At 35.4% G+C, this 16,680-nt stretch overlaps 1 pseudogene; it reads right to left on the minus strand.

The window, feature by feature from the left end:
- Window positions 1-259: 259 nt before the first annotated feature.
- On the minus strand, window positions 260-6,141 carry LOC133821732 (regulatory-associated protein of TOR 1-like; annotated as a pseudogene).
- Between the last annotated feature and the right edge of the window lie 10,539 nt (window positions 6,142-16,680).

Genomic DNA, 16,680 nt, shown 5'->3' on the forward strand with positions numbered 1-16,680 from the left:
AGTTTCGTTAATGGTCCAAATAGTCTAGATTAGTGGGTCATTACATTTTTTTAAAAAAATCATAGTTTTAAATGAATTTTCTTTTTATTTTCCTATACACTAATACCTTGAAATTTTTTGAGGGTGTAATTAATACAGGGAAATACAAATTTTGACCTTATAAACTACGATTTTCGTTTAAAAAATTAATAGTAAGGACTTGATTGCTACTGTTTTTAAAACTGAAAAATATTTTATTGCAAAAGAAAAATCTCAAGGATCAGCTGCAAACAAATTTTAAGGACAGCACACAGCTTCTATAAGTTACAGAAAACATGACCATCTTTTGTTGTAAAATACATTAAAAATGAATTAGATGTGCTAGATCAGCATACCCGATTCGCTCATTCTCATCTGCAGCAATTACAATAGGCGAGAATGGTTGCAGCAAGATTGTCTTTGTACCCGTCTCAAATCTTGTATCCCACCGAGCAATTTGAGTATTATGCTTGCTTACAGCTGACCAACAACACAGAAAACAACAAAACAAAAACATTACAACCCCAGATAAATCACTATATGTTCAAGAAAAAGATTAAATTATAGAACATCAAACAATAAAATAATAACCCACAAGAATGCTGGCATTTTGCTATGTGGTCTAAGGAAAACTTTTCTCTTTCCTCTCTTTTAGCTATTATTTCTTCACTATCATTTGCAACACAATTAATAAAAAGCAGCTACATGAATAAAAAATGGCCATTGGTGGTAACAATACTAAACCATAAAATACAAGACTGATTGTGAATACTTATTCTAATACAAAACAACACCCTGGAAAAGTTTATCACGCCTAAAAAAATGATAATAGCCAAATCAACCACCTAACCTGGAGAACAATAGGTAATTGTTCTGGTGGTTTCTTGTGTTCCGACCCATGGTCAAGCCAAACCTCAAAAGCCGTCAGCTGTTCCGTAAAAAAGGGACTTGGCTGAACAAAAAAAAAAACGTAATGTGAGCAAGATCTGTCAAGGCTGAACTCTGGTATTAAGCTTATGAGATAGAAAACATTACATATCTAAAGATAGATAACTAAACAAACCCAATAATAAAACACTGCAGATGCACCTGGAACTCTGCAGTAGGATCTTCAACCAATGACGGAAGCTGAGAAAGGCATATCTCAGCAGCCATGTTCCATGCATCCCTGCAGTGTGCAATAGTTACAGAGTGACTTTCAGACTAATAAAACAGTAAGTATTAAATTCTTTACTGTTTCCTTTAGTACTACCACATGTGATGCTGATGGGTAGGCGGCAACAATGGATGAGAGATCGGGGAACAATTGGCAGAACGCATAATTCGCTAAGCAAGTAAATTTTTTTGAAAAAGACTAGCGACTAACAAATCTTTCCTGGACAGCCTCTGGAAAAGCTCTGCAGAAGAATACAAAGGTATGAGAAACATACAGCACCAAAAGAATCTTAAGGGTACTTCAATTCAAAGAAGTTAGACCATAAAGCATCAAACCACAGGAAAGAAAAAATTACCATGTGGCAGAACGTTCCATGCAAAGGTATCAGTCACTGCAGTGAAAATCCAATTTAATTCCCCCAAAAGTGTTTTGCGGTCATTTGGCGACCCGGGATTTTATCAATTAGCGACTCATCAAGAGATTCATGTAGTAATGAGCGTCTACAAAATCTGAGAAACATGATGCATCATGAAACTGCTACCATTCAATCAATGGGAATCCAAATACGATTTTGGGAACAGAAAGAAAGTCAAATAACACAAGAAAAATTGCATTAAAAACCACCGAATAGTACATTTACAAGTCTCAAAAGGAAGAAGCAAGATCGGCAATATCGAGAGATGAAAGAAAAATCTGGCAGTACTATCAGAACTAAAATTTCAACCTCCATTAAAATCAGCAGAATAACAATATTCTCAAAAACTAAAAGAACTAATAAACCAGTTGGTCAAATCAAATCTATAATCCATACATATAAACTGATAGGCAAAGACCCAGATATTAGAGCTAAGTTCAGGTCCTGTTATAAAACTAAAGATAATGGTGAATGCTAAACATTGAAATAAACACATCAGAAAACATCTACACACGAACTTACAGCTCAAATGTTCAAATCATCCGTTAATACCAACCCGGCAACCTCTGGAAACTAGGGTAATATGTTTACAGGCACGAAGAATGTAAGCAGAAATCACTTCACTAAAAAGATCAGTTGGTCATATTTTTTTTTTATACAACATACATAACTCCATCGATTTGTAATGAGTCAAACTACAAGGATGTTACACTCAAGAATAAAATTGGGAATGACAATGAGAAAACGTGTGAATGTTCAAAAATTGATGAGGTATTTTCATCTTTCCTCCTTCCAATGAACATTACCAAAAGAGTAATAATGTGTTCAAAACTATATAACATTCATCATTTGAACAAATTAAGGTCAAATGGAAGAGAAGAAAAAAATCATTAGCAACCCACAGAGTATAAAAAGGTGAGAATTGTCAAAAGCCTAATATAAAATTATAATAAACCAACTTCACCCAGCTTGTTGATGAGCTCTTATTAATCTATGCACCATAAACTTAATCAAGCAATAAGGACGCATTTGATCGTCGTATAGAGATGGTAGACCATGATAGTAGCATATCAGTATAACTAATGTGATAAAATACCAAATTCTAACCCAAGATGATCTGCGGTTCATAAGCTCACAACAACAAATTTACAGTCTTTTCTTAAAGATACATTGAAAACTTCAAAAGAAGAAAATGGAAAACTAAGATAAATACTTATCTATTTGTATTATTATTTTAAGGTCTTCATGAAGTGAACAAGGATAAATGCAGAAACTGTTTAAAATGATGACCACTAGTCAAAACTATGTGATGCATATGTGTGTGTGTGTGTGTGTATACTGTCACACGTTTATTAAACATGTAAACTTTGTTATGCATTATCATCGAATATAAAAGATGGAAAATGAAGCATCTTCAAAGAGTAACGAAAGAACTAGTCCTTGGTCCCAAAAATCTATCAGCAACTGTAAATTCCATAAGAAAATAAAACCAAGCAAAATTTGATAGTTACACAATGCACCCATCAGAAACTGATCACAAATTTGAAAGAAGAAATAAAAACTAATAATGAGATAAGCACAGATCCAAACACTTGAAGAAAGCGTAAAGGATTAACATGGTCAAAATATGGTTATATAATGTAAGTAGAATCCACAGACGATATTATAATGATTGTATGCCTTAAGCATGGAAATATATACATTTGTACAAGTACATAAAATATAATACAGTCTCATAGCATGATAATCAATCACAGTACACTACAATATCATTAATCATGCTAATAAGAAAGTGCTGCCATTTCTAACTTCCTAGAGCTTTAAACAAACAACACAGCTAAAAGACTTTCAGTTGACAAACTAAAAATAACTAGGAAGCAACCAATATGGAATAAACACCACAAGGCAAAACCAGAAAACTGCATGATCTCAAATAAAGATGCATAAATGCGATAGGCGATCCTAACAGACGAATGAGGAAAGAAGCTCACCATCTCAAAGCCATCTTAATAGGTGTTGTGAGATAAGACGTAAACACATCTGCAGGAAATTCCGCACTTTGTGGAAGAGTCTCATGTGCTTCACAAGCTCCAAGTAGAATGCAATCCCTTGTGGATCCAGAGGAGCTAGAAGCAACCCAATCATGAAGCTGCCAAACCATTAAATCAAGTCACTATATATACATATATATTTATATATAAATATATGAATTACAGATAATGAATTCATGTCACGTAGCACCATAATTATCAATACATATATCAATTCATTATACGTTTTGAGTTAAATCTTTACCTCAATAAAAGCATTCACAATATTCCCAGCCGCAGAGTAATCAAAAACATATATGGTGGGTGTCTTCAACCAGGAATCAAGGTCACTGATTGGCAAAGGGATATACTGTGTATAACTCTGCAGTACCAATAACATTGGTGAGAAACCAAGCAAGACTCTAGTGATTGACCTTAAATTAAACCACATAAAAGAGTTTCAAAGAAATAGATGACCTTATTGAAAACCCAAATTTCACCACTAGAAGTCGGCTTAGGCACACCTTGGCCATTATAACGAAATAGGACCCTCTCAGATTTGGCATATCAGCGATATGTATTACAAAGTTTCTTCACTTCATCCACAATAGGATCAGGTTGGACCTTACATCGTGCCTGCTCAAAGATCTTCAAAGGTAAATAAAATTAAATCTAAGACAATATTATATGAACTATGTACAAGCCAATAAAATCCTCACCCTTGGTTGCCACCTTTCACACTAAGCACTCAAATTTTTCCCAATTGTCTCAAGAGCTTTTTGCGGTGCCATTGAAAAAGGATCTGCAAGCAAAGGATTACAAAAAATTCAATGCACTTGTACAAATAAAAATTACAAAAAATCATATATTGGTCATCACTTGCCAAAGTGAATATCTTAAACATAAGAGATTTTACAATCTTAACTTGTGATCATAATAAGAGTCCAACTTGTGATAAAAACATGTCACAAACAATATGTGCCAAGCTACCCATGAAAAATAATAAAAAACAAAAAAGAATATAGGAAGACACATATGCCAACACATACACATGCACACTACAATGAATTTAGCTTTGTAATAAAGCACCTGTTCAGCACTCCATTCTAGCACAAGGGGATATCTTTATCACATCTGGAGGATCAACACTAATGTATAAACATAAAACAAGAGCAACATATCCCGTTTTCATATGCATCGGGAAAAGAAATAGAAGTTAAATTAAGCAGGCATCCAGACAATAAATGAAGCATAACAAAACCCAAGAAAAGAGAGTGTAAGACAGGCATTTAAGTGATAAATTATATGGAACTTTAACATTAATTGGAAGCAACTTATTACATTATATGGAATTATGTTATACCTAAGTTTAACTTGTTTTACTTTATTTTTTTGAATAAATACCTAAGTTTAACTTGAAAGGTAGAAAGATACCAAAATTTTGTCAGGCGATAAATAAAATAAGAAAATAAGTTAAAATGACAATGATATCAGAAACTAAACTCACTCAATAAAATTAACTTCCATTTAAAAATAAACATTTTCAATAGATAGATTAACTAACTATGCCTCTTGTAGATAAAATCTCTAGCACAGATTCACAGCTAACACATAAACAGACATTTCAGATAGTTGCACAGTTACTTGTAACAATATCATCCTATACATATCTGTATCCGTACAAAATCTTTTTCGTAAAACCCGAATGTGTTGTAAGACTGGGGAAGGAAGCAAAGACAGTCCAGTCCAATGACAACTAAAAATCTTATGACCTTCCATCCACTTAGCTTTTTAAAATGATGATCACCATCTTTATGCATGCATATTACTTACTTGTCAGCTTCTTCTCATTAAACCCAAAATTTCAACCAACCTTGGTGCTTTGAGGCTTTAAACCTATCTTTCTAATTGTTCTCTGTGTTAGTGGGTTTATGTAGACATATAGCAACATTGAACGTAAAAACAAATAAATAACTTCCATCATATCTTCAGGCTCCAGCGTATATATGAAATGATTTTATATCCAAACTTGGGCAATTACTAAACCATATAGTATATGAATCTGTATGCTTAAAAAACTAGTAGTTATTCTACTCACAATTTGGCACAACCAATGTTATATATCAACTGAATTTCAAATTGATGAAGGTACATCACAGAACCCCATTTCAACAAACAATTAAGAGAAAGAAATGAAATTAGTTGAAAAGATAAGAGTTTACTCGATCTTTAGGTCACCATTTCGAGACTAAACCACTATCTGATGGACCGGCGGGAAGACAAGCCTCAAAAGCCTCATGCCGAAATTCACACAAAACCATTGTTTGAAGAAAATAAGCCATACTCGTGGTAGTGGCAGTTGTGCCATTGCAAGAACTACTACTAGGAGTCTCTGAATCCATTCTCTGCGAACTCAAATCAACTTCATCATGGCTCGAAACGTACTCTTCTTCCAAATGATTCGAAACAACTACCACCAAAGATTGCGAAAACCTAGAGGCCATCAAATCCCCCAATGCCATTCAAATCGAAAAAGGCCTCAATAAATAGAACAAACATCTCAAGAATAGATCAATCAACCCTTCCCTAATCGAGAAACCATAACCAAAAACAATTCAACCGATGAACACCAGAACGCCAGAAAGATTCAAGAAGAAAAAAGAAATGGAATACAAGAATGATTAAGAGAACTAGTCAACGAAGCCGCTGAACTAGCAGTGCATGGAGATTCGTCTAATGAAAGAGAGAGAATCCAGCTTGAGAAACCCTAGAAAGCCCCACGGACTTCTCTGAAAATCCTAGGACGGGAGGAAGAAGATTTGAAGCGCATAAAAAAATAAATAAAATGAAAGTAATAATAATAAAATAACAGTGGCAGCACAAACAAAACAGAAGGAAAAAAAACTAAGCAAAATAGGATTTTGTCAAAGAGGAGGAAACTAGAGAAAGAAGAGAGAGAAAGAAAGAAAGGAAAAAAAGAAGAGAGAGAGTATATGCGAGTCGAAGAAGAAGAAAACGAGGATTAACTTCGGAGACACCGTAGCTAAAGAAGAAAACAGGGAAAAAAGGAATTAGCTGGGAAAAAAATATAACTTTTACAAGTTATAGGCGGGCTCCCAAAAAAAATTACCGCCATTTTTTTCTTTTACCACATATAAGTATATCATAATACTTTTTCAGTAGTATTATATTCTTATGTTATGAAAAGGGGTATCTGGTGTAGTGTTGGTCACCCTCAGAAAATCAGTTGGAACCGTTTCTGATGCAAACTTAGCTAATCGGTCGAACTGCTGAGTATACTCTGCTACCGTCAAGTTTCCCTGCTTTAGACTAGTGAACTCCTCGACCCTTGAAGCGATGACAGCCGAATTGTAGTACTTTTTGTGGAACAGCCCCACAAATCTGGTCCAAGTCATGGTGGCGACATCGTGAGTCTCCTGAACTAAATCCCACCATATTCTAGCATCTTTCTTGAGCAGAGATGAAACACAGGATATGCGGTTCGCGTTGCTAAGATTCATGTGTACAATGATCGGCTCTACATTTCTGAGCCATTCTTTCGCCTTGAAGGGGTCAGTTGTCCCTTCAAAGTTTGGAGCGTGTTGCTTTCGAAACTGCTCGTAAATTTGCACCATGTGCTAAGCTGGATATGGCGCATAGTTTGCCATTGGTTGTCCCCCATAAGGACCTACTTGATGAGGTGCTTGAGCCATATGTTGAGGCTGTGGTTGCAACTAAGGCTGAGCCTGTTATCGCTGTTGCTGCAGTAATTCCTCAACTTGCTGCCGAAGCCTGGCAATTTTTGTAGTGTTGTCGACTGGCGGTGGTGGCACACCTTCATTAACAGCAACATTGGTTGCACGCCTTCCCCTTCTTCGAACTGAAGGGGCTTCATTCGTCTTAGGAACGACGTTGGAGGCATTGTCATTGTTGCGAGCAGATCTTCTAAGCGACATCTTCGGCAGAGTTGTAACCGTTGAGAGAAACATGTTAGAACTTACTTTAATAGGCTCTAAAGCAAAAACTTAACCTAAGCAAACATAACTCGGACCTATTAATTATGACTTCTTATGAAAATTATGTAAGTCTTCTTTATAATTAGGGTGTGTTTCTAAACTTAGAAAAATAAGCCATCTTTAATATTTTCTAAGTGTGTTTCTAATTATCCTATATGACTTAATTCTCAGGCTCAAAACTCATCGTTGTTCCAAAGTTAACCATACTGAGGGAGGGCTAGGATCAATAAAATCGTTCTCACTCCTACGGCCCCCTAACTCTCATTATAGAACCCTGGTTCATTGATTTGTATCCACCCTCAGCAAACTTAGTCATTATTTATTAAATTTATTATTTATTATGATTGCAAAAATAAAATCAAACTCATACATTTCATCAAAATAACAATGATATTAATTTGGAAAAACAGTTTTCACTAAGTACAATCATAAAGGCAAAATAATAAATAAAACAAAGAAACTAATCTATTCTAAAAATTGGGATCTTCTACATCAGATCCTTCATCTAACATGTCGTCATCTATTTCTTCATAGTCATCATTTTCGTGAGCCTAAAAAATTCCTATTGGAAGATTCGTAAAAATTCTATTCTTTTGTTCTTATGTGAATTGGAATTCCATCTTAGAGGTAAACCTAATTATGAGAAAATAATATCTCATAGCCGGTGGTATTTCATCTTCAACATCTATTGTCTCCCATATTTCTTCCAAAGCAGCAATTATAAAAGGAAAATCTTTAAAAAGTCTAATTACTAAAATATATTGCTCCGGAGCTCTCATCATTATTTGCTTAGTTGTTTGGAGATGAACTGTTTGATTATGGAATAAAAGAAATCTCCGAGTGATTCTCTCCAATATTCCTGTTGTATTTCTTGGTTCTCTAATCCTTTTTAAGGCTTTAATGGCTCAGATATCGTTATATGATAAAGCTCCATCCATATCTTTAACTGAAAACATAAGACTAAACTGTTAGCTAAAACACTTAAACATAATAACTAAAACATAAATACTTATATTGGCAATTAGATTCAGAGCTTGAGCATGTGTATCAAGGAGAATTTCATGTAAATGGACCGTTGCTCTGATACCACCTGTAATGACCCAACTATTTCTAAGACATAGATTATTAAACCTACTAGACATAACTACTACTTTGAAGAGAACATACATGAGAAAAATTCATAACTTTATTGAAAAACTTAAAAATAATATTTTTAATACAACAATGAGATCATTTATGTATTACAAATATTATTTTTAATTTTTTCAATAAAGTTATGAATTTTTCACATGTATGTTCTCTTCAAAGTAGTAGTTATGTCTAATAGGTTTAATGATCTAAGTCTTAGAAATAGTTGGGTCATTACACCTTGCCAAATGAAGCCCCATTACCGATGTGACATCTCAACCCAGTGCCTCAAGTAAACAGCAGGTGTGCCACACGGGACCCCCGTCTCGCGCCCAGGAAGTGTGCCACGCGAGGCCCTCATGCGCCTACGACTCCGCGAGGCCCTCAGGCCACCATCTTCTCACGAGGCCATCACGTGTACCCAGGAGATATGCCACGCGAGACCCTCATATGCCTACGCCTCCGCGAGGCCCTCCGGCCACCATCTTCTCGCGAGGCCATCACGCACGCCCAGGAGGTATGCCACGCAAGGCCCTCATGCGCCTACGCCACCGCTAGGCCGTTAGGCCACCATCTTCTCGCGAGGCCATCACACGCGCCAAGGAGATATGCCATGCGAGGCCCTCATGCCACCATCTTCTCATAAGGCCATCACGCGCACCCAGGAGATATGCCATGCGAGGCCCTCTTGCGCCTACGCCTCCACAAGGCCATCACGCGTGCCCAGGAGATATGCCATGCAAGGCCATCATGTGCCTACCCCTCTGCGAGGCCCACGAGCCACCATCTTCTCACGAGTCCATCACGCACTCCCAGGAGGTATGCCATGTGAGGCCCTCATGCTCCTACGGCTTCGCGAGGCCCTCGAGCCATCATCTTCTTGCGAGGCCATCATGCCCTCGCCTCGCATGCCTAGGTCCATGCCATAAGGAGGCAAGTGTAGCGAGACCTCTCACCCTTAGGAGCCTCGCAAGACACGACCGCCCCAAGGCGCCTTGCGCCATCACCATCTCGCGAGGCACGACCATTGCATGGGTCCTTGCCACCTCGCATCTGTGCCTCGCGCATGGGGGCCACGGGACATTGTTCTCGTGAAGTGAGACCATCATCTTACACATGGGCGTCAAGTCTTATCGCATACATAGCAGGCCTCATTGAAGAGGCCTTATCTCTTCCCCTGAGATATGCGCCACCAACGAGGCACCTTTCTTCCTGTGGGTATCACAGGATGTAAAGTTGAGGATCTCTTTAACACACGTTAAAGGAAGGATAGGGAAGGCCTCATAGCGATTCGATGCAAAGTCAGAAGAGGTACGGAGCGCAATTATAAACCAAAAGGAGTTAGAGTACGGACACAATGTCCATGCCAGACAAGTAGTGGTTGTACGAGTGAGGTACCTGTTGTGGTCCTCACCCGCCAATCTCTGACACTCGTACTAGGCAAGTAGTGGACGCACAATTGAGTACTAAAGTGGAGGTGCTGCCTCAGACTCTGACCCTGTACTGGAGCCGACACCACAACCACCTATTCCACTACGTCTGATGCCACTTCCTTGACAATGTACTTTTGAACAATCTGGTCCCCTGGGACCACAATGTATTAGGGGTCGTTAGAGCTCACTATAAAGGGAACCTCACTTCATCATTGAGGGGGGTCGGAAGAAAGCTGTAACTTTATACCAAGAGAAATACAAGTTCTTTTCTCCATTTCTTTCTGCAACTATTTTCTAAGTTTCTTATTAGATCCGTGAAGTTTTTCATTTTTAAGCGATATACTTTGATTTTTTCTAACTTAACTTTGTTGACGAGTTCTCACCGTCAACATACTTATATCCAATTCCTTTATGACATGGCGCACATGACATGCAATAAAATATTTGGGTCAAGTCAATTATATTGCCTCTATCCAAAAGTATTATTTCTACATCACATAAGAATTTATTTTTAGAAAGTATAAAAGTGTTGTTTTTTTAATTTAAAAAAATGAATTTACTAATATTTACCTCCATGGGTTGCAAACCCTTCATCAAATCTGCAATATCACAATTCTTCACAATTTCTCAAATTTCAATTGATGATAAAGGAACAAATGGATATGTCAAATATCTTGAAATAATACTTACAATTTTTAGTGCATTCTTATCCGTCCTAAAAAATAAAAAGTGAAGATTAATATAAGTTAATAAATGTATGCACATTATATAAACAATATATTAAATGTAATATAATTGAAGTAATATGTTAATTTTATTTTTCCACCACTTCAATGCAGATTCATATTAGTGCAAGTATATCCAAGATGTAAGAATACATAAGTTGTTTAATCATTATAAGTACCTCTATTTGTTAGAACAACTATTTTTGTTCCCAGTATTATTGGATTTTCTTCAATAGTTTCTCTTATTTTTTGACATTTGTCTTGTACAAATCAACTCCACATAGTCAAACATAGTAGGTTGAATCTAAAAATTTGAATGAATTGAAAGTGTCAGTGTAAATTTGAAAAAATAATATTAAAATTTAATCTAATTAAAAAATATTATGTTATTTTTTATCTTAAGATATATTTTTTTAGAGTGTTTGTTGTCCAGATATTGTGTTCATCTTTTTTGGTAGTTTAATTTGGATATTAACAACTAAGATATCTAACTATTGAAACATGAAATCATTATTTTGTTCATGATTATTTAATATGTAAATTTAAATTGAAATACCTATTTATTGAGTGGGGTCTTTGTAAGAGTGTAAGTCCATAAATGGGATGATGCCTGATACTTCTATTTGGTTTTCTTGGTCTTGAACATTTTTTATTATTGCCCTTGAGTTTAGTGTCTAATCATGTTAATATTCTCCAATATTGTATTAGGATTTGTTGATCTCTATCAATGATAATTATGTGTAGATTCTTATTATTGTGGTGGTGTAATCTCACTCTCTCTCCCAACATATACAAGTTACTTTGATCGACAAATTTATTGACAATTTCTAGTACTAATTGAACAAGTAGGGAACTACATACTAGAATTTATTTGGAGATCGACATTGACAAATTGGAAAACCAGATTGAACAAACGAGTTGTATGGAATAAACTTCAACATAGATAATTAGGATTAAAGAAATGATAGAAAACTTGTAAATATTGATTGATTAAACAATACTATTAATTGCCCAGTATTATTAATTTCTAGACAAAGAAGACTACGATCAATTGAAAATTATAAAGCTTTAAGTAGAGCTTAGTGGAAGGTAGTCATATCGTCCATGCATGCATGGCGACCAAGTTAAGGCGGCGCCAGGGCCACGAATGAAGCATTGGCATGATGAAGAACTTTGTGTGTTCGACATTACAATGGAAGCCATCACTTTCACTGCAAGCAAAGTAGTAGGGTTGCCACTTGGACAACAGCACCTCAAATTCGTCACTCGCTCCTTGTGTCGCGTTTCCATCTTCTTTTCCTTGTTTAGATCACATGTAACACCCTCATTTGACCTCCCTCAGTATAACATATATTTCAAAACAAAAACTTAACTTTGAACTGGAAAATGGAATATCCGTTCTTAACCTGGTCAAAAATATGCAATAACATCCGGATGTGTGTTTAAAAAGAAAGAAACATAATTTCATGCATAAAGAGTTTGTTCCATAATAAATTGATAACAATAAATAAAATAGGACCTATGGCGTTCTTAATCCCTTTAGTCCATAGAGCCCCTCATAGACTTCATACGTCGATCTCAACCTACCATATATCACATAGCATGCTTTCAATTATTTCATGTAGGGGAAAATGTAAGGGGTGAACTAACAACCCAGTAAGGAAAGTAAACCAATCAAATAGAAAATCACAAAGCACAACTCAGAACAACATAAATATAAATATATAAACACTTATGCGTGCAACTACATGTAAATAGAAAATATGACTGGGAGAAAGCACTTGAAGTCCTCGGAGACCACCTCGGTCATACCATGACAACTGATGCCAAACTTTTCATCTCTCCAAGAACATGTTCCTAAAACATAGCATACCACATGCAAACTCATAACAGATCATATAGCACAAGCATGTCTACTTCCTTACCTAGTGTGTGAGAGAGAGAGAGTCTTTGAGAATGATAACAACATCACCTCAAGTCGCACGCCTATCACCATAATAACCTTTGCTTAAAAGAAAAAAAATCATAAAACATAACCCACTAAATTCTAAGTTCCACACATGTTTGCATGAACCATGCAACAAAAATAAATAAATAAACAAAATCCCAAAATAATTATTACACCAAAATCATAAAAGGAACCCCAGCATAATACCACCATAATAACCTCAAAGAAAAATAATTGATACCTCTTTGGATTGATAGTAGTCGATCCCTCAATCACACCCTCTTGTTGTATCGTTTGAATACCTATACACCACCGAAAGAATAGATCTTAGATAAATAAGAAGAAATTCATAAAAAAAACTAGTCATGAAAGCTTACCACCAAATCTCGATTACTTCTGTACTCTTTCTTCCAAAATCTCGAGCCTCACTCTTGCCTTCCCTCTCTAGCTTTTCCTCTGTCTTTGCTCACACCACCCTCTAGCACTTCCTCTATTTTTATTGTGTGAAGAAAAATGAGAGGCAACCACATCTATTTATAGGTGTGTACCACCTATCACCATAATGGTGATTTATTTCCATTAATTCCTAGGATCCTCAATCAATATCATGATTCTTTCAAAGTCTTATCACCAACCCTTGAACCTAGTCATAGTGTGATGGATTATACGTTCCTTAATTGCCTAATCATTCCAGATTCTGATCACTCAATCACACTTAAGTGACCATCAATCCTAAATCAAAACATTCATAATAATGTTACCCTAGTTTCCATAATAATCATACTTGATTCCCTCTTCCCTTTGAATTTTAAAAAGAGGAAATTACATTTTATATGGGATTTTTAATAGAGTGTGCAAAAATATGAATTTTTTTTATGGGGTCACTTCGTACCTTTGAGTTAAATCAAAAGATTCGTCAAAAAGACAAGCCAAGTACTTCCAAAGAGAAAGAGAAAACCATAGCTTTCAAGAGCACTGAAAAAGAAGTGTCAGATGATGAAGATGGTGATAATGAAATGACAATGCTTGCAAAGAATTTTCGAAAATATATGAATAAGATAGGAAACAATAAATTCAATGGCAAGATGACAAAAGGTAATCCTTCTTCTCTTAAACCTTTTCAAACTAATAAAAAGGGTATTCAGTGCAGGGAATGTGAGGGATTTTGTCACATCTAGTCTGAATGTGCAAACACCTTGAAAAAGAACAAAAAAGGTATGATTGCTACTTGGAGTGATAATGACTCTGAAAGTAGTGAAGATGAGGAAGGCAATGTCGCTCTCACTTCTATTTTCCCTGTCTCTAAATCTGAAAATGAAAAAATTGTTTGCTTAAATAATGTTTCAAAAGATGAAGAGAATACTAATAGTGATGAATCTGAATTAAATGATGAATCTTTGAGTGAATCTTACAAAAATATGTATGGTTCATGGGTGAAAGTGTGGTCTGAGAATCGGTCATTGGTAAGCAAAAATAAAGATTTATCCTTTGAAATCGAACAACTTACTGACTTAAATGAAAATTTTGAAAAAGAAATAATTTCAAAAAATGTTGAAATTAATAAGTTGGCTAAAGATTTGGATACTCTTGAGAAAAATGTTAGAATGCTTAACCCCGGTTCTACTGTTTTTGAGAAAATTCAGAATGCAAGTCAAAGAAGTCATGTGGGACTTGGTGCTTCAAGTTCTCAAAAATCAAAGAAAACTGTCTTTATCTCAGCTGGGATGCTATCGTCTAATGTTCATGTGTCATCTTCACTGAAATCTGTTGCATCTAGTTCTCGGATTGTTCCAACAGAATGGACACAGTCAGCAGGAAAATCCAATGGAAAATTGGAAAAATTCATTCCAATCTGTCATTTTTGTGGTAGGAAGGGTCATATTCGTCCTAAGTGTTTTACTCTTATGAATTTTTCCAAAAATGAATATTTTGAAAAATTCAATTATTTTGATAATTTCAAAAGAGTAAAAAAGGAAAATGTTCAATCAAAGAAAATATGGATAAAAAAGAATAATTGTTTTGCTGGTTTTACTAGTGAATATGTTAGATCTGCTTCTTCATATTTTTGGTATTTTGACAGTGGTTGTTCAAGACATATGACAGGTGACAAGTCTATTCTTACAGACATAAAACCTATGCATTGTGGGTCTGTTACTTTTGGCAATGGAATTGAGGGTAATGTTCTTGGAATGGTTACTCTTAACTTTGAAGGGTTGCCTAGAATCAAAAGAGTGTTACTTGTGGAAGGACTTAAAGCTAATCTTCTAAGCATAAGTCAAATTTGTGATCAAGGTTTTACTGTTAACTTTGATAAAGAGAATTGTTTTGTTTTAAACAAGAATGGTGAGAATGTTCTTGAAGGTTATAGATCTAATGACAATTGCTACACTCTTCTGGCATCTATTATGTGTCAATCTGTTGTGAGTAATAACATTAATGTGTGGCATGCTAAACTTGGTCACATAAATTTCAAAACATTGAAAAAATTGTCACATACAGGGAGTGTTCGTGGTTTACCTAAGCTAGGAAAAGAATCTGATGGTAAGTGCAAGAGTTGTCAACTTGGTAAGCAATTAAAAATTACACATAAAAGTGTTTCTGACATAAACACTTCGAAAGTTTTAGAATTGCTTCACATGGATCTTATGGGTCCAATTCAAATTGAGAGTTTAAATGGGAAAAGGTATATTTTTGTTTGTGTGGATGATTTTTCTAGATATACTTGGGTGGATTTCTTGAAAGAAAAATTTAACACTTTTGATGCCTTCAAAACTCTTTGCTTGAAATTAAAAGTTGAAAAAGATTGCAACATTGGAAAAATTGTTCGTATAAGAAGTGATCATGGTAAAGAATTTGAGAATTCTGTCTATGATGATTTTTGTAAGTCTACAGGTTTCTCTCATGAGTTTTCAGCTCCCAAAACTCCTCAACAGAATGGAGTTGTAGAAAGGAAAAACCGCACTCTTCAAGAAATGGCTAGTGTGATGCTAAATAGCAAAAAATTGACCAAACAGTTATGGGCAAAAGCGATTAACACTACTTGCTATATCATAAATTGTGTTTTTCTCCGTCCAGGTACATCTAAAACATCTTATGAAATTTGGAAATGTAAGAAACCAAGTGTGGCTTACTTTTATGTTTTTGGATGTGTTTGTTACATTTTGAGAGATAGAGAAAATCTTGGTAAATTTGATGCTAAGAGTGATGAAGGTGTTTTTATTGGATACTCCACTAACTGTAAGGCTTATCGTGTGTATAACATGAGAACCCAAACTGTAATGGAGTCAGCTAACATTGTTATTGATGATGTCAAGGATTTTTCTGAGTTTGCTACTGAGGAAGAAATTGAAAGGTTTATTGATGAACCTATTGAGAAACACGAAGAAGCTTGTGTGAGTGATACTACTGTTGCAACGTCTTGTCCATCTGTTCCAACAGATCTCAAATCCGATGAAACTGATTCTGGACAGACAGAAAAGAAATTTCCAGATATTATTTTGGATGAAGTCCAAACGGAGCCATCAACCAGAGTTAAGTTAAATCATCCCCCAGATTTAATACTTGGAAATCCAAAAGATAGTATGGTAACACGAAGAAGGTTTAGTAATGTTGTTCAATTTGTTTTTTTCTTATCTCTAATTGAGCCTAAAAATGTGAAAGAAGCTTTAACTGATGAAAATTGGATTAAAGCTATGCAGGAGGAATTGGAACAATTTTTTAGGAACAAAGTGTGGATTCTTGTGCCAAGACCGTTGCATACCAATATTATTGGCACAAAATGGATTTTCAAGAATAAATCTGATGAATTTGG

Source organism: Humulus lupulus, chromosome 1 (genome assembly GCF_963169125.1).
Source record: "Humulus lupulus chromosome 1, drHumLupu1.1, whole genome shotgun sequence".
NCBI classification, from domain to species: Eukaryota; Viridiplantae; Streptophyta; class Magnoliopsida; order Rosales; family Cannabaceae; genus Humulus; species Humulus lupulus.